The sequence below is a fragment of the Pavona decussata genome, unplaced genomic scaffold (assembly GCF_977016875.1).
Source record: "Pavona decussata unplaced genomic scaffold, jaPavDecu1.1 SCAFFOLD_128, whole genome shotgun sequence".
NCBI classification, from domain to species: Eukaryota; Metazoa; Cnidaria; class Anthozoa; order Scleractinia; family Agariciidae; genus Pavona; species Pavona decussata.
In genome coordinates this window covers 644,977-668,288 of record NW_028145542.1, presented here as the reverse complement: position 1 = coordinate 668,288, position 23,312 = coordinate 644,977, and the positions used below count along the sequence as shown (strand labels likewise).

The window sequence follows — 23,312 nt, the reverse complement described above, 5'->3', positions numbered from 1 at the left end:
TTCGTCAACACATTCCGAAGGCGAAAATACCGGCAGGACTGGAGAAGTCACCTCAGTTTCGCAAATGCTGCAGAATCATTTTCTCTCTTTAGCCCAGCCATATCCAAACTGCACTCAGCACATTCAAATCGGAACTATGAACGTCTATCATGGGGCAGGCCCTTCTTAACCTACTGATCACTTCGACTTCAAACCTGCCAAGCGCCGTCGGATAATTATCGAAAGTGACAGTGATTAGAACGGTAATTTAAGTTCACTGGACTGAGTTGATTCTTTAATAGCTTGTTCAATCAACGCTTTAATACATGATGATTTAAGTGACTTTGAATTCGTTATTCACTTAGCTTGTATTATTTAAACTCGCATTCTTGATATCATTTGGCCTTGTTTATTGATAATAATGATAATGACATGACTTTTTTTCGGGAATATTGTTTATTTGCGCCCTTGTAGTGTCATTTGCGGCATAATATAGGGAGGCATTGTGTTGCCAAAACACATCAGCCTCACAAACAAAATTGATTAAAAGAAATATAGCTTTGCAGTAATGACCACTCGTTAGTTTTCCGTCTGACTCATGATCCAAGCTCTCCTACAAATCACCATACAATTCTCACAGCTGACGGAAAGTTCTGCTGTGGTACAGCCCCAGTATATTCACTATGTTTTAATAACTAACATGACTGTAAAAACTTTACTGGTCTTACGCGCAAACAAAATTATATCCAACAACTTACAGATAACTCAGCGACGTCCGATTTCCAAACATCTCGTTAGGCAGTTCTGAAATTTTGTTTTCTGACAATATCCTATGGAGAAAGAAATTGGATGAATTAAATCTACATTTTTTTGTTGTCGAAGCCAGTAACGGTAGCTTTGCGGAAAAAGAAACTCCGACCCAGCAATTCCAATAAAAGACATGAAAAGAATAATAATAATAATAATAATAATAATAATAATAATAATAATAATAATAATAATATTAATAATAATAATAATAATAATAATAATAATAATAATAATAATAATAATAATAATAATAAAAATAATAATATTGATAATAATAAATAAATTGAAAAAGACTTTCGCACCCCTTTTCCTCCCTTCCCCCAAAATGGCGTCCTTTGCGCTGAGGTCGTTACCTTTTGAAATGTACAAATTTTGTTTTCATTGCAGGATATTATAAAGCAAAATACAGGGAGATGTGAAGAATCAACCAACGAGTCCCCAGAAGCTCAATGTTAGAACATCCGATCTAGAACACGGAGGATCGTGGGTTCGAATCCCAGCTGGGGCTCAGATTTTTTCTGTCTCCTCTTATGGTTGATTCTTTACATCTCCCTGTATTTTCCTTGTTATTATTATTATTATTATTATTATTATTATTATTATTATTATTATTATTATTATTATTATTATTATTAATTATTATTATAATTCGGTCTTGGGACAAAGAAAATCTTGTAGTCCTTATTTGCTCGCCTATCATGAAGATCAAAATTTAAAATTTTACATTTCAATAATTATAGAAAATAAAATAAATTAGCAAAACTTACTAAACATTTATAAAGGATCGGAACTGCAAGAAGCAGATTCAAAAGTCCAAACCTTATTTTGGTTTTCGTAATAATGAAATTAACTTATTCAAAAGGGTAAAATAAATCAATTTGGGAAAGAGAAGAGTAAAATGGTGAGACTTTGCTTGGCAAAACTTAAAATGGCGGCCTGTGAGTGTTTCATGTTATTCTAAGCTTTAAGCTGCCTCAAGCGGAAAGGCGGCGAACCTTGTGCAACTCACTTATTATTGCTACAAAGCCTCCCATTTTCTTGGGCGTTAAATTTCGTTATAGAAGGACTTCAAAGAAATATGCTGAATCTCCTATACCTTCCTAAACATTGATCGGTTCGGCTTTGTTGTAACAAAATCCAGTCAATTTCAACTGTTTGAGGTCGCACGACGTCACGCTTTAGTTTCAGTTTATTGTTTTTGCAATAAATTGTACAAATGCAAAAAGTTATTTATTATTATTTAAACACTAATGGCGAGGAAGCCAAAGGGAGGCCACCGGGCTTATAAAGAACGTGCTTCCTCAGTTAAGTAATAAGAACAAAGTATACACATGGGACCAAAATTAATGGCAGAGCAACAGTCATATTGATCATAGTTAGGCAAAAAAAAAAACGGAAATGAAAGTGAAAAGCAGAGGTAAATGAATAAAAACGCTACGCTATTTGAGTTCATTCATCTGTAACGGTCGCTACTCTCCGTTTGATTTCGCCCTATTTTAATTAAAAAAAAAGATTCGGCGAGGGTAACACAACTAAAGGTTTTTTGTCTGATTACTTTTTCTATTTCACCATATTACCACATTTGAAAGGTTACCCCTACAGCGTAAGTTTTCTAAGAAGTAGCAACGTATGCAATGCGGAACTTCGTAAAAACGTGACCCTCGAGTGGCAAGGGACAGAACATAAAATTGTAAATTACAAGGACGGAGCCTGATAGAGAGCTTGCGTAATCGTTTCTTGCAGCTTCGTCGCCCTCTATTTTAAAATTGCGCCATTCTTTTGTTTTTGTTCATCTTCTTATATCACGCTACCCTATCTTTGAGGAAAAATACAATTGCTTGTAGTCTTGCTTTTTGTGGTTTGTGATTTTTTTTTACGTCACCATTTTTCTTTGTGGAATCCCAATAAATTATGAACAGTTTTTGCTTTGGACAACACAAGCGGTTTTATGAGCGGCATCTTACGATAACATTTTTAAAAGCAGAAACACTTAATGTGGTCCCCTGTATTCGAAGATCGTTTTGTGGCTTGTTTGGCTCTTATAATTATTGTTAATGACATAGTTGTACAAGCCAATACAGTCTTGTTTGCCCGGATGCTATGGCTAAAAATTTAAGCTGAAGAAAGTTTTAGGAAACAGAATCTTATTCCCTGAATTGACTAGCTGTTGTTGGCTTTACGAAAATGCTACCTGCATTTTCTTTTTTCACATTCTAAACAGCATATTTTCCCCTCCGGAAAGAAAAGGTTTTAGTTTCCCGGTGATCAAAATTTTGAGCAGGCATTTTGCCGAAGAGCCCTTGGGTTTCCCTGTTTCATGTTGTTTATTACTTGTATTTTTTATAATAGTTAAAAATTTATTTAATCTCTTTCTTGTTGAAAAATTGTTTGGAATCGATTGCGCAGTATCCAAATTAAATATTTGAATTTTCAGTTTTCAGTTTTGTTTTCAGTTAAACTAGTATATAACATCACACATTACATTCACTATAGGAAGCTTTCCTCGAACTTTCTGATGAGGTGTATTCATCTTGAACGAATCTTTTCTCACATCTCTAAGCGAATAATATGAACACCATACATATTAGGTGATGTGAAGGCCATGTTAGTTGTTACAACGAAATTAATAGGGAATATTTTAATTTCATTTTCAATAACTCTCGAGATACACCTTACCACTAAAACTCTTTAGAAGCGACGACTATTGGTTTTCCTGCGCTCTCCCTTTTTAAAGGGAAAGAATTCGTTAGGTTGGTCGATAGGAAAGTGGTGCTAGGGTATTGCCTAATTCAAGAAAAAAACGAGTTTCTCCAAGGACAAGTACCCGCATATAATAAGCGGTTCATGGCATCCATTGTACTTATATTGGAATGGTATCGGTTAATTGTCCTCATATACGTAATAATGTGAATACGGAAGACGAATGTATTCGCACCGAAAGTTGGTACTAAAAAAAAGTTCATTTATTAATCAATTGTCACATTGATAACAATGATGATTAATTAAGAAGCCCACGATGTATCCCATGCATCGCCCATGCTTTTTTTATACTCGCTTGCTTATCTTCTCCTCTTTTGTTTGAAGCATCCGCGGGATGAACTTAAAACATCACCCCCATAAAATCACACAACACCGCATTATTCAAGTGATCTTTTTTTGTCTAGCTCATTATAACACAGGCTTGTATCCGAAACATTCTGAAAGCCCCTGGCCTTTATATAGGCTTCCTAGCCTTTAACACATTTGATCTTGCAAATAGTTTAGTAGGAACATTGTAGTAGTGGTAGGAATATTGTGTATCACATTTAATGTATTTATATTGTATTTTTTGGTTAATGGCAAAAATAAATGAATTGAATTGAATTGAATTTATCGAGTATTTCCCCCATGGCTAAAATCAAACGAAATTCAGCGGTCGTTACAAAAGTGTGAGATCAAATAGAGTTTGACCTTTAACAGTTCGTACTGACTACCTGTGGTTAAAACAAAGCAGAACCAATCAACGTTCAGGAGATTCAGCATGTTTCTTAGAAGTTACCCCAGGCTTTTTGGCAAGAAAAACTGAGTTCTAGAAGGTTGGACCTTTTTTGCCTTAAGGCTATTAAGATTAGGAAACAATCAGACACTCCCAGGCACTTTAGCTTTGACCCTCACTTTCCAAAACCGATGTTTTTTTCCCTTTCATAAATACGAAAATCGAATCACGACTTTTTTTTTAATTTTCAGTCTTGATATAGCATCTGATAGATTTGACCCTTTACAAATGTCATGTAAATTTTATAATTTTTCAATTCCCAATTTTTTCGTTTCTCATATTTTTTTTTTAATTTTTGTCTTTATTTATTTAAAATGTCTCCTCTCAGTTCTTTTCATTGTACAAAATTTTACACTTTAACCGACTTTTTTCCAGTAACAATAATGACAATTTCTTCTCGCAATTAGATGTGCTGTTTTTCCCCATTGGGCTGTCAAAGAAAAAATAATAAACGACAGCTCATTTTGTGCAAGATCCGTCAGCCTCTTCGGTAGTTAGTGACTAACCGTTCAGGTGTATTGTTAATCGAAACATCGTTAATAAAACATTGCATACATGCAATGCCTCTATTAGATATTATAATGTTACGCGATTTCTTTGCCTAGAGAGTCAAATAATTTTCAAGTTTCTCAGAAAACAACAGATGTCTATTTCAATAAGGCAATGGAATCCAAGATCGTGTCATATGTTTAATAATCATAAGTCAAGTATGCAATGTGATTAAGAAAACATTATCTCATATCCAGAGTTACAAACGAAAGTATAACTAACAAGGCTATGTTGAAGAAAATGTCGTACGCAACGGAATCCTTTGCAAAATGATTTTTTTTTCTGCAGTTATGAGAACGTGCATATATATCGAATGGTGAGAACATCTTCAGCTTCTTTATCTTTATTTTATTCCTTTTAGGTGCTAAAACATGTGATGCAGCCTTGCCGAGTGATCTATTTTACTTTTAAGGTGATTCCCTTAAAATAAAGGTAAGTAATTCGATTCCTCTATTTCCCTTTAAAAATGAGTCTATTTGATCACTACTTATCTGGTTGTGTGGTAGCAGAACGCATATAGGTAAAACAGAGTTGAGAAAAAAATACCCATGGAATGTATGAAGCATAAGGTAATCTTTTTGGTAGGGAACTATAGTATTAATCGGTATTGACCCAAAACACTATTTTAAGACCACAAATCGTGGGCAAGCTCGATTTCCCGGGAATGCTCATTTTTCTGTCGTCAATTATTTTTCTAAAAAAAAAAAAAATAAACATAAAAAGGATAATAGCTAAGCTAAAATACCGAGATATATATATTGGGATAGATAGGGAGAAAATAACAATTTAGTTAACTAAAATTACCTTCAATAAACACATCATGCTTTCAGCGTGTGTGCGCCAAAGGCGCGCGATAATGACGCATGAATTAATTAACTTAACGATGCGCAATGCATCCCGTGGAAGCACCTTAATTTCATGGTGTGGTATCAAGCATTTAGCAATAATACTAGGCATTGCATGTGCGATTCCATTCCAGGTGTTCACACCATGTTCAATTCAATCCATTCGCGTCGATAACTTATCATGCCATCTTCTTCTCATTTTCATACACTCACCATTCTTTTATATACCGATTTCAGGTCATGCAAAGTGACCCAAAAAAGTTTGGCACAAAAATGCATGGAGTTTTAAATGGCCCACAAAAAAATGGGACCAGAGTTGGGGGTAAGAGTGTTAGACTCTACGCAGCTCACCTGGTTAAATGACTGTTATGGAAAAGAAAAAGAAAAAGAAGAAGAAGCAACAAAAGAAAAAAAGGCTCTCACACTTACAAATACCACATCTCTGATTGGTGTAAAAAGATATCTTGCGGTAGATGTTGAATTCGATTGTTGCTGAGGTCCCTGCAAACGAAATGAAAGGTTATTTTATGGAATAAAGAAAATCAGAAGGGTAAGGCAGGTTATGAATATTAAGGACAATATATTACTAGCTAGCCTCGTACTTGCATTTTTTTTTTTAAAGAAATTTAACTACTTTCTCTCGGTATAAGTCGACGCAGCTGACAATAATTTCAACTTAACATTTTCGGTGTGAGTTGTAAAATTTTGTTTTCATTAACTATGTCTGGACTTTGGGACACTAATTTCCCTTTTACTTATTCCTCTTTAACGCCTCTAAAGACCTTTGCTGACTGCGTGGAAACATTTAAAAATGGCATGAAGTTACCCCTGGAGCGAGGAATACCGGCTAAAGTAGTGCCAACCTTGGTTGATCCGACTTGATAATAGGGTCGCGAATGATATCTGGTGCTGGTGCGTATACATTGTTCCTTTTGTTGTTGTTGTTGTTAGGTTGTTTGTTTGTCTGTTTGTTTTTTCTTTTTTTTTTCTTTTGTTTTTATTTTTCAATCAACTTGCGATTACACCAGCCACAGTTCAAAGGCAGAAACACCACCCTCCTCCAAACCGTTAACTTATAGATGGGCAGTTCAAATTTCGCTCGTCACTTACGTTCTACAAATAAGAAGGAGATAATAAGTTAGGAAAATGGCATTATGAGATATAATTGGGCCAAGTGGAAACGGATGTGCCTGAAACTGTTGTTAAAAGTATGAAAAAAGCACTTACGAAAACCCAACAGAAGCTCCAAAATATTAGGCATTTTAATGACAGAAATTAAATTATTAAACAAGAAGCTGTTTTCAAATTATGCTCGGGCCATATTTGGTGCCAGGGTATCGCCTGATTCAAGACTTTTTCAGGGACAAGTACCCGCTTATAATAAGCGCTTGATGGCATCTATTGTACCTACAATGGAATAGTGTCGGTAAATTGTCATCATATACGTAATGTGAATACGGAAGACGAATGTATTCGCACGGAAAGTTGGTGCTAAAAAAAATCATTTATCAATCAATTGTCGCGTTGATAACAATGTTGATTTTTTAGGAAGCCCACAATGTATCCCATGCGTTGCCCATGATTCTTTTCCTCTCCTCGTTTGTTTGGAGCATCAGCGGGATAAACTAAAAAACATCAACCTCATAAAATCACACAACACCGCACAATATAAGTGAAGTGTCCAGCTCATTATAACACAGGTTTGTATCAGAAACATTATGAATTGATGGAGTATTTCCCCCGTGACTAAAATCAAACGAAGATCAGCGGTCGTTACAAAAGTGTCAGTTCCATAGCGTGCGACCTTTAACAGTATGTACTGACTGCCTGTGCTTTAAACAAAGCCAAACCAATCAACGTTCAGGAGATACAACATTTTCCTTAGAAGTTTTTCCAGGCTTTTAAGCAAGCATCACTGAGTTCTAGAAGGTTAGACCTTTCTCGCCTTTTACCTATAAAAATTAGAATTTACAGTCATCAATCAGACGCTACCTGGCATTACAGGTTTTACCTTACTTTTCCAAAACGGGTGTCTTTCCCCTTTCATAAATACGAAAATCGAAATACGATTAATATTTGAATTTTCAGTCTTGATACTGCATGTAATAGATTTAACCCTTTACCAATTCCGAGTATCTTATCTTTTTCTTCAATTTTGATTTTTTGTTATTTTTTTCTTTTTCTTTTCTTTTTCCTTTTTCTTTAGTGTTATTTATTTATAACGTTTCCTTTCACTTCCTTTCATTATATAAAAATTTTAACTTAAAGCGATTTCTCGGGTAACAATAACTATAATTTCTTCTCGCAATTAGATGTATTCTTTTTCCCCAAAAAATATTAACAAAAAAAAAAAAACGCAGATCATTTTACTCAAGCTACATTAGCCACTTCTAGTTGCACTAGAAGTAGAATTGATTTTGGCAAGAATGCGTGTTTTGAAAAGGCGAAAAATTTATTGGAAATGACTATTTGTCCAGCTTATCGTCAAGGTTAAAAAGGAATTTTTGCACCATCCCGGAAGTCAGTTTCGGGTCACTCTGTAGCAGCTGTGGAAAGGAATATATTTATTCCAATCCAGAAGTTTACCATCCCTTTTTTTTTTCTTCTGGTCATATCTTTCTGAAGGAATTTTTTTAGCAAAGCTGAAATGAACTATTTTAATCAAAGACCAGAATTTTGGCTAATATAAAATAAGCGCAATCCATAACGATCGTGTTTAAAAGTACACACGAGTGACCACGAGTGACCACGAATGACCACGAATGACCACGAGTGGCCACGAGTGAGAATAAAAAGAGAATATTATACTGACGTCATAATGACGTCATTTTATCAAACAGCCACTATTTAACCGCAAATGGACCGTTTTCGGACACCTAAATACGTAAATTTGATACCTTAGACATTTCCAAGGGACATAGGAGAGAGTGGATGAGGCGCGTGTTGCGGCGGCATTCTTACATAACGAACTCTTTGTTTTTTGGAACATTTTTTGTGTGTCACGCTTGCATGTCGTTCTCATTATTATTCTGTTAGTTTTTTCTCCAAACTTCGTCTATTGTTCCGTAGCTCATTAGTATAAATTCGCGTCTTTGCTTTTTTATTCATTCTCGTTTTGTGCTTTGGAGAATACGGTTTTAGGTTTATTGCGTTTTTCTACATCGCTTCGTTTGTCCGTTTTAAAGGCCATATAACATTTGTAAGTATTATTTTAGCTCGTCATTTCTGCTTATTTTGTTATTTCTATGTTCTTGTCTTTTGGTTTGCCCTTTTGCTGTAGTAACTTGTATTTTCCTTGTTTATTTCTCTAGCAACCGTATCGATTATTGCTTTCGCATCGTTTATGGCAACGTTTACCGCATCGGATATTTGACATTAAAGAAGTTAAGAAACGCGTTGGAGCAATGGTTTTTGGCCCCTTCAGCGCGGGTGACTAAGTTTACCGCATTTCATTACCTTTTATTAGTGAACCACCGGTGGTGCGGTGAGGGTAAAAGGCGGAAAGAGTTTGCGGAATGGTATGTGGAATGGCGTGCGGAATGGCATAATTATGCGAAATACGATTTACGTGGGAAACAAATTAACTGAAGAGCGCGTCATGTGTTAGCGCCAATTTTATAAGAGCAGCAGCTTTTTTGATGCTGCGGACTCTTGCTAAATATTAACAACAATTCGAGGATTTGATCGTCTGATTGTTGATTTGGAAGAAGTGAGGGTAAAGAAAGCGATGAAAACTGTTTATAGTTTTCGCATTTAAGGAACTATGAGTAAATCCGTAGTAAATTAAATTTCATGTTCATTTACTTTTAAATCACGTATGTAGTTAAGAGATTTGTTGGAAGAAACGAGAGAAATAAATCTTTTTTCATGCGAGAGTGTTACATTTAGCTGTCAAAACCGCGATTGAACAGACGAGTATAAACATCACAACCTCGGCACGAATTTTGATATTTTTATCCCACTGAGTTCAAATCCCTTTGGTCATTGAAATCTACATTCCATTAGCTTTTTAATCACGCATGTAGCCAAGGGATTCTTTAAAAGAAAGGCGAGAAACAAATCTTAGCTTTTTTTTGCAAGAGTGTTACATTGCATCTGAATTGAAGCCGCGATTGAAGAGACGAGTATAAAGATCACAACCGCGGCACGAAAATTTTGATAGTTTTGTCACAGTGAGTTTAAAATCTCCTCGGACGTTAAAATCTACATTCTATTAGCTTTCAAATCACGTGTTAGAGATTCGTTGGAAGTTACGCGAGAAACAATTTCTTTTATGGAAGTGTATGATTGTGATTAGCCGTGAAAACGGTGAAAAACACGTAACGCGCGAGGTAACATTATCCGCGAGAAAATCGATACCTTCTAAAAATAACTTCAGAGGGATTACGATGGGGATAGGGCCTATATGGGGGATTACCTCTCTTACCTTCATCCTCTCTTGACTCCACTAAATCTTCAATATTTCTTATTCCTCTTAATTTTACCAATCCTTCTAGAAAAAACTATCTGCTCCGATAAATAATAATAAAATTTCACAAAACATCCCACAACATAGATTCACGGGATGAGCATAGAGTTTTTGCATTGCTTGAAACATGAACGAGATATTTCCATTAAAGCCATGTCAAGTGCGGAAAAAGGCCGTTTACATTAAGTCCCCCATTAATTACATTTCGCAGTCCCAAAATTCTTAAAAGGCAAAGTCAACAAAAAAGTGGGAAGGGGTGGGGTAAAAGGTAACAGGAGGAGGTAGATTTAGACCACCCCACCCCACATATCCCTCCCCTCCCCCCATCCGCTCTCCTCTCGTCTATCTGAAACGTCCTCAGTATGAAATTAACTTGTTTTGGTGTCCAAAAAATAAAATGGTCCATTTGAGGTTAGGTAGTGATCGTGTGATAAAAATGACGTCATTATGACGTCAGAATAATATTTTCATGTTACTCTCACTCGTGGTCACTCGAGGTCACTCGTAGTCACTCGTGGTCACTCGTGGTTATTCGTGGCCACTCGTGGTCATTCGTGGTCACTCGTTGTTATTCATGGTCACTCGTGGTCATTCGTGGTCACTCGTGTGTACTTTTAGACACGATCATCCATAACACGTGGGAGTCATGATATAAAGGTTGTTATGATAATTGGATTGGACAACAGAATGAAGATGACCTTCACCAACATTAACTATTTATCTCCGTCGCTCAAATAAATGATTTTCTTGCATATTATAAACTAAATTCGATTTTGAGACGGTAATACGACATTGTATTGACGGCTAGTTGGAAGAAAATATATTCCATATTGGGCGGAGTCGCGAGGCGACAGAGCCCAATACGGAATATATTTTCTTCCAACGCCGTCAATATAAAGTCGTATTGCCGTCTAAAATCGAATTTAGTTTATTATCGCGATACTGACATTTTGCTGGAGAGAGTAAACGGCTTAAGCACAAATCGTGCGCTGATTATATTGAAAGAGAAATTCGTACAACACTTAAACTGTAGCTATGGTAATATCCGTGCGCGAAATTTTTTCTCAGGGTGGGTTATTTGAATTGTTTGCTTTAGTTTTTACGTCAAAACAAAGTAAAAAGCAAAAATTTACAGTCCATAAAGCACCTGGCATTGATAAAATAGACAAGCCAGTAGGTTTGAACATTTTACCACCAAATTTTATTGAAAATGTGTTACCGCCGAAATAAACAACAACATGAAAACAGTGATGGATAAACCTTACAACCAGAAGCAAGAATAAAAAGAGCAAACATACCAGTACCCAAAAACGAAAACAGAGCATTGTTATCCTAGCTTAGATGCCGTGGAGATTTAAAAATTTGAAAGAGACCAAGCGGCGAAGAATACCGTAAAAAATACCGCGTCTGCCATTCGGCGCTACAACAAGAATATCAAACTGACAGACCTGAGCCATGAAAGAGAACGCAACCGAGCTCTTGGAGCAATTTTTTCTAGAGATAAGAGACATCAGAAAAGAACAGATCCTTTTGCTTTGAAAATGCCATAATTTATTGGAATTTAAGCTCATTGTCATTTACCGTGGCCGCTTTCACACTCAAGAAAGTCTTTTAAGTAAATTTCTCTTCATCAGCTAATTTTCGCTCACCTTCAAGAAAAAAGTTGTATTCGCTGTATCATGGTACATGTACACCACAAAAAAATATTTTAAGTGATCCTGGAACAGTGTCAGAACCTTTTAAACTTAAACGAAAAGAAATGAATGTCAACACCATCCAACCTCACATGTTCATTCACAGAAGCAAAATTTTGATCTATGCGCGCTGAACCCATTTAGTCCCATATTGTCATGCTTACATGACAGTTCTTGAGCCAATCAAAAAGCGTCATTTTGAGGCGACAATGGCCGTTTTTATGCTAGAGACGTTAAAGTCGTCTGAACGCATTTAACGTCTGAGAAGTTAAAGCCGTCTGGTATAAAAACGGGACGCATAAAAGTAGACCTGAGCTCAACTTCACTCCACTTTTTGCCCGGAGACTCCTTCAAGTTCTTCTTCGCCGCCATGTTGTTTAAGCGCTAAGCCTCGATTTCTGACTCGTGCCAGTCATCTGTGGACGAGTCAGGGCTAAATGCGTCTCGTTTTTATACTAGACGTATTTAACGTCTGAGACTTTAAAGTCGTCTGTAAAGTGCGCCTAAACGACGCACTTAACTAAAAGCGTTAAAGTCGTCAGACGTTAAATGCGTTTGTCTTATTTACCGTCTCGAGACGACTTTAACGTCTTATACGACCTTAACGTCTGTAGCATAAAAACAGCCATTATCACAAAATGACGTCGTCTAAGCGCAATGAGAAGATCCCTTAGGATCGCGATAAATCGTCATAATTATATTCTCGTATCACCAGAATGAAGAGAATACAAAACTCATTGGATACAGTTCCTGCTTGGTACTACATCTTATAACTGGTTATTTCCCGGAGCCAACTGGGACGTGTTGTTTTGATAGTTTTAATAACTTTATAGATTGGCATAAAATATATTCCTCTCCCAATGCGGCTTCTTTCCATAGCTGCTTCAGAGTGACCCGAAACAACCTCCGGGATGGTGCAAAAATTACTTTTATGCTAAACCTGGCACGATTAACAGGGCAGATCTCCAATTAATTTGTTGGCTTTTGAAAAAAAACGTATTCTCGCCAAAATGAATTCTACTTCTTTTTCAACTCCGGAAAATTTCAAGGACTTGTTGTAATGTTTGGTATGGTTGTCACACTGCTCGAGTGGTGTGACGGAAGTTGAGGAGCTACTGCATTCACCTCCGCCGCAAATCCCACCGACAATAGTCAAAAACGAACAAGAAATCGTTGTTCTGTTAGTACCCAACAATCAACTCTGGTTTTAAATGTATTGTTTCAGAGATATGGAGAACTAGATTTGCTTATTCAGAGAACGATGCAATATTTGCTTTTCGTGGGAAGTTATTTCCGATTGGCTATCGAAGGATGATAAAGCTTCTTATCTTAAATAGCATTAATCCTAATTCTTCCAGGATGTATTGTTTATTTCTTCACCAAGTTAACCTGGAAATCTGGCACATCATTAAGTAGGATATTTTAAAATATGACTAAATCAAGGGCTGTAAACATCTGTTTGTTATTTTGGCAAAGTCGCTCGCACGTGACACAGATTAGGGAGCGAGTGAGATTTAATTTTATCTTGTGGTTATTTTGGTGTTTGTTGGTTTGTTGTACTCGTGTAGACAATATTTAACACCAATGTACTTTTTTTTAAAATCGTTGAAAGTGTTGGAAATAGTTTAAAGCCTTTTTTTATACAAACTTTGGCCGAGGAGTTAATTTATTCTTTTACGCCTTGCCTTGGTGATGTAGAATTTTAGATTTCAATGGCGCTGAATTATCATTTTGTCAAACTTTGATCGGCGTTCGTGTAAAAGTTCTGTTAGATCCTAAATATTTAAAACCGTACACCCAAAAATCAATTACTGAACTGTCTTTTGTCAAAGTATCGGAGGATTTGAGAAACTACCGGTCAGCTTTTTTTTCTCGCTGAATTTGGATTATTTTATTTTATATAGATTCATAGCTATATAAATGTCTGGACTACTGCCGATAACACTGTCACGTCTTTGAATAGAGCTTTATCTGAACTGAACAGCTGGTGCCTAGAGAACTCGTTAACCCCTCACTCGGCTAAGTGCGAAGCTATGCTTTTGATGAGAAAACCGCACATCGGGCCGCTAATTCCTGTCACTATTGGAGAGGCAACAGGAGAGGCACGGATCGAGTGGGTAAAACATACTCGTCTTCTGGGTATTACTTTCGATGACAGGCTTTCCTGGGTACACCACCTAACAGATTTAAAAATGAACTTTGCTAATAAGCTGAATCGTTCTCTTTAAAAGGAGTTCGTTCTCGAGCCGAAATGCCCTATTGGACTTGTACTTAAAAATAATATTGCCATCGGTTTTATATGGGCTGGTCGTTTGGGGTGGCTGCCCAAATACAGACCTTCTGCAATCTTTGGAATTACTACACCGAATAGCAGCCAGAATAATATATAACTTACGTCACGATACGCCTACTGACGAAGTATACCGACACTCGAATTGGAACACTTTAACCTTTTATTATAAACTTCGATTAATTAAATTAATTCATAGCGTGTCTATAGGTGAGGCATGCACCTGCGGCTCTTTCGTACCTGGCAAATAAACCTCGCACTGGATACAACTTCAGAAGGAGTAATGACGTAATCGTCCCCCGTTTTAATTCAAAGTTTCTGAAAAACTCTATAAGCTATAGAGGTGCTATCCTTTGGAACGCTGTCTCGACTCACTTTACGGGCTAGTTTGCTGATTTTTATCGTAAAGTGAAAAAGGACTCTTATTTTAAGGAACTTGATTTTAGCGCACAGTCGGCCCAGTCGCTGCCGAGGCACTACCAAGATTTCAAATGCTACTGAATATTTTACATTTTATGTCTTAATTGCTGTAGTCAATTGTTTTGTGTTCTGTATGTAATGTTATCACCATTTTAATATAGTTTTATACTGTAATCAGTTATTTTCACACGACTCCACAAGCTCTGAGCCTTAAACCCCATCGTGTTTAAATAATGGATATGTATGTATGTATGTATGTATGTATGTATGTATGTATGTATGAACAGCGGGAAGCTGAAAATTGTAAAATTTCGACTTCTCTCGTGGTGAAATGCGAGCTCCTCAGGTAGCGTAACAGTCAATCCGCCTTAAATCCGGCCAAAAGAGTTATTATGTGCCTCAGAGTGTAGAAGAAAAGATGAAATGCAATAACCTAATTTTTTGTCTTTTTCTAAATTGTTTTGGACACTCTGAATACGATCAATTTATAAAACTAGCATTTGATCTTCGTTTCTGTATTTCTTTTAGGTCCTTAAAGTGACCCATTGTATCAAATTGTAATGTCCCCAGTCAACATACGAATGAAAATTGACTCTTTACTTTAAATTGACTAACATCACTCGCTTATATTGTTATTTTCAGGGTAGAATGATTAAGACAGGTCAGAATGACGGCTTGTTCACCTGTTTCCGATAAATATCCACCAAACAGTAATTATGGGAAGGATGTCCAAGAATTTTAGCTAACCCCCGTTACCAAACAAACAGAAGATCTCAAAACGTTATGGCTTTGACTTTGGGACGTCTAATGGTAGAATTTTTATCTTACGTTTTTGGGTAATCGATCCAGCAAGTCTGGTCGGGGAGGCTTTAAATGAGTTAAAACTATTTTGTATGACGTCATGCCGAATCGCAGGTTATGGATAAGGGCATAACCTCCGTTACCTCAGTATTTCTGGTGAACAACACAGCTATAGATGCTGTTCCAAAGAAAATCGTTCCTTTTGACTGATTATTTTGAGAAATATTGAGTTGGAAGAATCAAAATAATAACCTCCGTTACCGAGCGTTACCAATAACCTCCGTTACCAAGTATTGAAAAAATGTTCAGAACAAATAAACACGTCATTGTAATGACATAAATAGAATAGTTTTGAAGTCACGCAGTAAATGAGACGCTATATAATACCTCTTTGCATTGCGAAATGTCTCTTTCTTTCATTACTGCTTTCCGTGAGACACACGTGGCACAAAGATTTCGACGAAGAGGCTCTTTCTTAACTTCCACTTGACGATTTTCTACATGAATACAAAGGTAAATCATTATCTTTACATTTTACAAAGGCATTCCTTATCAAAGGACTCCGCGAGAGTTATTTCATACTATAATAATCTATTATATCAAAGTAACGACAATAGTAACGGAGGTTATTTCTGAATGGATCAGAGATGTCACGCTATTATTCGAGTATCTTGAAGCAGAAGAAATGTTAGGGCAAGGAAATGATTCAAATGTTCAATTAAGATACCGTTTACTTGGATATCAGTCGTTAAAAGTATTTAATAGTCCATAGGTTAGTAGATTTCCGCAAATTGATATAAGTTCCCTGCTTTTAGATAAACGGCACCTAAAACGCGCCCCGAAATTCAGAGAGCTTATCGCGAAAGGAAAAGGGAAGAAGAAGGCGTGGCAAAAAAGCCTAGGAAAACAAGAAGTGAGATTCAGCGGGCCTACCGAGAAAGGAAGAAGTTGGAAAACAACGAAACGTGCCTGCAACGGGAAAGAGGTCGAAAAAGGCAAGCCTACATCCCCGCTGCTCTTCTTAATGAAAATGAAACAGCCAAGCGGAGGAAAGGCGAAGCGTTTCAGAGAAAGAAGAATGCAAAGCAAACAACCTACCACTTCGACAGGAGATGCAAACCAGCCCCATAAAATGGTTGTGAAGATGGATTTCAAAGGGAAAAAAACAGCCTTGACCAGAAAACGGATAAGTAGAGGGGTGGCTAAGGCTCACAAAAGAATTAAAAGCCTCCAGGAGAAGAACGTCCAACTGCAACGAAAAACACAGACGTTGAAGAAGCAACTGCAGCGAAAGTCCAAGGTGAAGTCCAAGTCCAAGGAGAAACCAAAATCCACCACCCAAGAAAAGTCTTCAAAAACGTCGCGCAGCAAAGCAAACTCAACACTGAGGAAGGCAGGAATGAGCCCGCGAACAGTGCCACGCATTATTCGAAAGCAATTGATTTTCGCTCAAGCCGTGTCGGACGAGGTCAAGCAAGCTTTGCAGAAGGGACCACAAAAAAGTAACACTCGGCGCGGGCTTACAGCCAGTGTTGTATCTGGTGGTGGAATCCTAAAGAAATACCGTTGTCTTCGTTTTGTTAATAAGTTGACGGGGATCAGCAGAGATTTGCTGTCCAAGGTGAATAAAAAGTTGTCGTATTCATCCAGAAGGCGCCTTCCAGATGAGTCAAAGAAACTGACTGACGCCATGGTTGCGTTTTTAGAAAGAGGAGACTCTCGTGTTATGCCAGGGAAGGATGACTTCGTAAATTGTAATGGCGAAAAGGTGCAGAAACACTACCTGAACGACTACATTCACAATCTGCATTCCAAGTTCAGGGCAGAAAATCCCAATATAAGGGTTGGCAAAACAGCCTTTGCCCAAAGAAGGCCGAAATATATCATACCGACATCGTTTAGCTCGCGCCGCACGTGTCTATGCCAGCACCACCAAAACATGTCGCTCAAGCAACGAGCCTTAAAAACCTTGGGTGTCCAAGTGAGCACAAGTCCTGATGTGTTTATAGCAAATTATAAAGACGAGAATGCAGTGCAAGAATTGGTCAACAAACTCCCGGCAGGCGTAAACTTCAGCCACTGGAAGAGGGTGGATGAAGATGGAAAGAAGAAGATGAAGATTCTGGCTGTGGACATTGAAAAAGAGAAATTTGGAGAGCTGTTTAGAAAGGAAGTGGAATCATTCAGAGGACACGCAAAAAGAGTGCAGATTCAGTACAAGCAGCTGAAAATTTTGAAAGAAAACCTCGCTGATGAGGAGGCAATCGTGCAGATGGATTTCGCAGAAAACTACACCTAGAAGAAGTGCAGTCCGCATATTGGAATGCTTCAATGGTGACCCTCTATCCTGCTGTTGCGTACTACCGGTCTGAGGATGGGCAAGTGTCCCACAAGAGCAGGGTCTTCGTTTCCGATGAATTGGGGCACAATTCAGGAACCGTGTTTGCGTTCATTAAAGAACTTATCCCGCATTTAAAAAGCATACTTCCACAGATTAAGCATATTCATTACTACACCGACAGCCCCACCTCTCAATACAGAAATAAAACAATGTTTTATTTGCTGAGTCACCACAAAGAGCTGTTTGGAGTCAATGCATCCTGGAACTACTTTGAAGCTGGCCATGGCAAAGGTCCTTGTGATGGTGTTGGAGGCTCTGTCAAACGCATGGCCGATGAAGCAGTCCGCCAACAGAAGGTAACTATCCAAGATGCCTCTGACTTCTTCGCTCGGACGCAGCAGCACCAGTCTTCAAGCTCTGTTTCTTTCTCCTTTGTTTCCAAGGAGACATGTAGTGCAGCTCAATCAGAAATTGAGAAATTTGGATAGCTGAAACCTGTACCAGGCACAATGTCTGTTCACGCCGTCGCAGCCATCGCTCCTGGGAAGGTCATCACAAGAGAAACATCCTGCCACTGCCAGCAGTGCTTCACCAATGGCATATTCAATCCAGAATCGCCATGCTTGTGGAAGCAACATCTCCTCAAAGAGTGTCCGGAGGAAGCAGAGGTCGTCCCTGTGGTTGGAGACTGGGTGGCTGCTGTGTACGATGATAAATGGTATGTGGGCAAAGTACTGGCAGTTGATCTGACCGAAAACGATGCCAACATATCATTCATGCACGACTCAAAAAAAGCAAGCTGGATTCATAAAATGGCCAACCCCAGCCGATACGATCTGGATGGACTTCAAGTCTGTCCTGGCTGTAATAGAGCCTCCTGTCCCTTGTGGAAAAACCCAACGGCAGTACAAGCTAAACGGGGACACTGTATCGATGATTGAAAGCCTGTTTGATCGCCACCAAGGAAACATGTAGCTGAACTGCTGAACAGTTTGTGATTGACTTCAGAAGCAAAACTGGCCTTACAGCAACACAGATGATATGAGGGTCACAACTGAGTAACCTCCGTTACCATTAACGTTAACGTTCTCCCTATTTGTTATATGGACAGAGTTATCATGTAATAATTAATCTCGTGTGAGACAATTTTAATCAATCCTTCTAGAAGCTGAAATGCAAAATTTACAAATAGCGTGGATCAATAATTCTTTTTCAAGCGAGAAAAGCGAGTTTTACATGATGTAAACAGACAAAATTCAGATCAAACGGGAAGTTTTCTAGACTTACTGCTTTCTAATCAATTCAATTTAGTCACAATGTTTCATATTAGAATGGTAGACATAAAAAGATAAACACAATGTTTAAAAATTATGGCAAATAGTTGTTAGAGTTTTACAGTACAAATGGTAACCTCCGTTACCTTTTCCGTTACCAGAAGAAAACGAAATTTACAAAAAAGTTCGAACTGATTTTTTAAGGAAATGTATAATTGAAATTCATTTCTATATGTAGAACCTGATTTTATTTAAATGTATTTCGACGGTTTATATGATCCTTGGTAGCAAATGCAAGAATCTGAAGTTTCTCAGGGCAATTTTTGTCGCAAATTTGGTGATTGCATAAGCTCTTCATGTAGGCTTCAAGAAGTTAAAATTGGAGAGATGTTTAACATTTTTGGTACCAAAATGTTCAGACACGTTATTGAAATGCATTTCAATGCAATAAAGTATCATGATTGACGTGATATCGAAGTCTTAGAAGCTTTTGTATAGGAGACGCCTGATAATCTGTTGTTATTTTTTGTGTCAGGACCCTTCCAGTAAAAAGGTCACAGTTTTTGAAGATTAACATGCTACATGACAGAACTTTCAGAAATATCGTCCCGATATACTACAAAACTCGAAAACACATCGTCTGAAGTTGTTTGAGGAAAATGATTTTTCATCATTCTTCTATTTTTAATGGCCTGGTTTAAGGTGGATTGGCTGGTAACCGTTTCTCATGGTTTTTGCCGTTATAATAGGAGCCATCATCACGGATGGAGACCGTAATCGTGGGCTCCACGCATCCCCATGTGTTGTACCAAAAAAAATCTAATTTTTAGAAAAAATTGCGCCACCTTTCACGTTATAAACACGCACGGATACACGCAAATTTGCGTGGGGCTAAATTGATGAGAAAGTCCAGTTCTGTTTTGACATAAATACACAATTTTTAAATACTCTAAATGTGAGAGTAACATTTCATTGCCCTGTACATGTTTAAGTGTCTTCATCTAATCTAACTAAACTACAGCTGTAAACTAAAGCATTGGGAACAACTCCAGGAAATTCTCCTGACTGAATTGAAACCCAAGTAGAAAACATTTAAATTTAAAGTACAAAATTTTGTAAACTGTCATCGGTTTTTCGAATGTATGATTTTACGTAATAAATAAAAGTTTATTCACTTTCTAGGCAGAAATTAAGTAGTCAAGCTAAAAGCTGTCGAATTGAACATGTTTCTTTCACAGATCTGTGCCAAATTTTTCAAGATCGGTCAGAAGTGAATTTTTCGATTACCTCTTTTTGCCAAAATTAAAACTGACGGCTGTTGAGTTGCTGCTTTCAGGAAGTATAACACGTAAGACTTGAAACTAATGTTCATTCGTTTATTAGTTGTTGATTTTATGATCATCCAAGCGACAAGAAAGCTGTAAACACGTTCTTATCTGTTTACAAACTTTTTCTTTTTTTCAAGTTCGCAGGATAAATTTCCTCAACATCAAACTAGCAACTTAAACATCAAAATAAGCTGATAATTCGCAAAATGCCTCCGGCAGAAATTAAGAACTGAAGGGTGAAACAAAACTACTAGCAGACAATCGAAAAGTTTTCATGCATGTCCGCGGGAGTGAAAACAAAATGAAAGCTGAAATGAAAGAAGAAATGTTTTACTTAATTCTGAAGTACGTGTCTTGACTCAAACCCAGAAATCAATCCAAATGTTTCAACTCGGTGTTGGTCTCAGTCAAATGCATCCTCCACGGTTTTATATCCCGGAATCAGGCTTTGTTTATAGCCAAGAAAGCGGCTGCGGGTTTACGCGGAATGTGAGAAGGTACATTTTTTTAGCGTATTTTTTTTCCTGGTTAGAAAGTCCATCCGTGTAGCCGGTTGTTGTTTTCCTTCTTCCTTTCCATGGCCACGGAACTTGATTCCAAGCAGCTTAAAGCTCTTTTTCCAGTTCAACATGAGCAAGAAAACAGTGAAACTAACAGAGTTCAATATGGAGGTTGCGAAAACTGCGTAACAAGTTTGATGCATCATAACTTTCCACAACTGTTTAGACTTTTTCCAATATCAAGTAACTAAACTTTAGACAATTTTCGGGTACCATTTAAACCATATACTGGCAAAAGTGATAGAAAGCAGCTGAGAAAAAATTCACTTACGTGTCTGAGTACATATTCATTCAATTGTAACAACGCAGGCAGCCGGCCACCGTTTTGGCGCCTTTTTGACTTTACTTTAAGAGTCATGTGATCAATATGCCGTTCATTCCAACTTCCCCCGTCTTCTTTCAATTGTTACCTTTTCGTTGTGAGGGTCTAATCCCTTAAATGTGGGCATCGAGGATATATCCCCAAGCAAAATTTTAAATTTGGACGCCGGTTTGAACGGGTAGAAAAAAACATTCAATTTCTCCACGTGCGATCCTGGCCATTTACACGCGTGCGCGCACGCCCGTATGGCGCAAGTTTTTCTAAAAATATATTTTTTTGGTTCAACACATGGCGATGGGGACAAGCCCACAAGTCAAAATGGCATCTCGTTACAGTCTCCATCCCTGATTATGGCTCCTAGCCTGGTTATATGGAATATTTAAAAAAAAATAACCTTTTTTCCTTTGCTTACCTACCTAGGCCTTCAAACTAACAAAATATGAGCGAAATCGATTTTTTGACCGTGAAAACGATTTCTTTGATGATTTTTACTGGCATTTAGTCTTAATAACTTTAGGCGGATTAAAGATCCACTTTCTGGCTTACATATTTGAAACTCCCCATAGTGCTTTCAATTGACGGCAAAGCTCCACTCCTTCATCGTCGTTTTCAGCACTGTCAATAGAATCGTCCATACTTCCTTTTTTATATTTTATCACATCGTAAACCACATATTCTCCCCTCCGAAAACAAATGGTTTTAGTTTTCCGGTGATCAAAATTTTGAGCAGGCTTTTTGTCGAAGAACCTTTGGGTTTCCCTGTTTGACGTTGTTTATAACTTGTATTTGTTATAGTAGTTAAAAATTTATTTAATATCTTTCTTGTTGACAAATTGTTTGAAATTGACTGCGAAGTAACGAAATTAAATAAATGAAACTTTAATTTTTTAGTTTTGTTTTGAGTTGAACTAGTATCTTGCATCACACATTACATTCACTATAGTAAGCTTTCCTCGAACTTTCTGATGAGGCGTATACTTCCTCGACGAATCTTTTCTCACGTCTCCAAGCGAATGGTCTGAACGCCATACATATTAAATGATGGGGAGGCCATGTTAGCTGTTGCATCGCAATAAATAGAGAATATTTTCAATCAACGTTTAATTACTCTCGAAATACACCGTACCAGTGAAAATATTCAGAGGCGAAGACAATTGGTGTTCCTGCGCTCTTCCTTTTTAAATGGACAGAATTTATCACAATAGGTTGTTCAATAGGAAAGTGGTGCCAGGGTATCGCCTGATTCCAGGGAAAACGCACTTTTCCAGGGATAAATATCCGCATATAATAAGCAATTGATGGCATCAATTTAACTTATATTGGAATAGTATCGGTTATCTGTCATCTGTACGTAATATGAATATCAAAGACGAATGTATTCGCACGGAAATGGAAAGTTGGTGCTAAATAAATTCATTAATGAATCAATTATTGTTTTGATAATAATGTTGATTTTTTGAGGAAGCCCACAATGTATCCCATGCGTCGACCATGTTTTCTTTATACTCGCTTGCTTCCCCTCTCCTCTTTTGTTTGGAGCATCAGCGGAATAAACTAAAAAACATCAACCCCATAAATTCACACGACACCACACGATGTAATAATAATAATAATAATAATAATAATAATAATAATAATAATAATAATAATAATAATAATAATAATAATAATAACAAAAACTTTATTTAAGTCTCAAATCTGAATAGCCGAGCACAAGTGCCCTACTAATTGGGGAGACTAAAAAAATATATAAAGTAAAAATATAAAGCAAAATGTTAGTGAAGTTTATTTGTCTAGCTCGTCATATCACAGGCTTGCATCAGAAAATTTACAGATAATTTATGAATTATTCCCCCGTGGCTAAAGTCAAACAAAGATCAGCGGTTGTTACAAAAGCGTGAGTTCAAATAGCGTGTGACTTTTAACAGTTGGTATTGAAAGCCTGTTGTTAAAACAAAGCCGAACCAATCGACGTTCAGGAGACTCAGCATTTTTCTTAGAAGTTTTTTCCAGGCTTTTTAGCAAGCATCACTGAGTTCTAGAGGGTTGGACCTTTCTCGCCTTTAAGCTATAAAGATTAGAAAACAATCAGCCGC

At 37.3% G+C, this 23,312-nt stretch overlaps 1 protein-coding gene across 1 annotated transcript in view; it reads right to left on the bottom strand.

The window, feature by feature from the left end:
* LOC146468836 (uncharacterized) overlaps positions 1 to 23,312 on the bottom strand; it is a 71,312-nt gene that overhangs the window by 31,072 nt on the left and 16,928 nt on the right. The gene's annotated exons all lie outside the window — the stretch shown is intronic.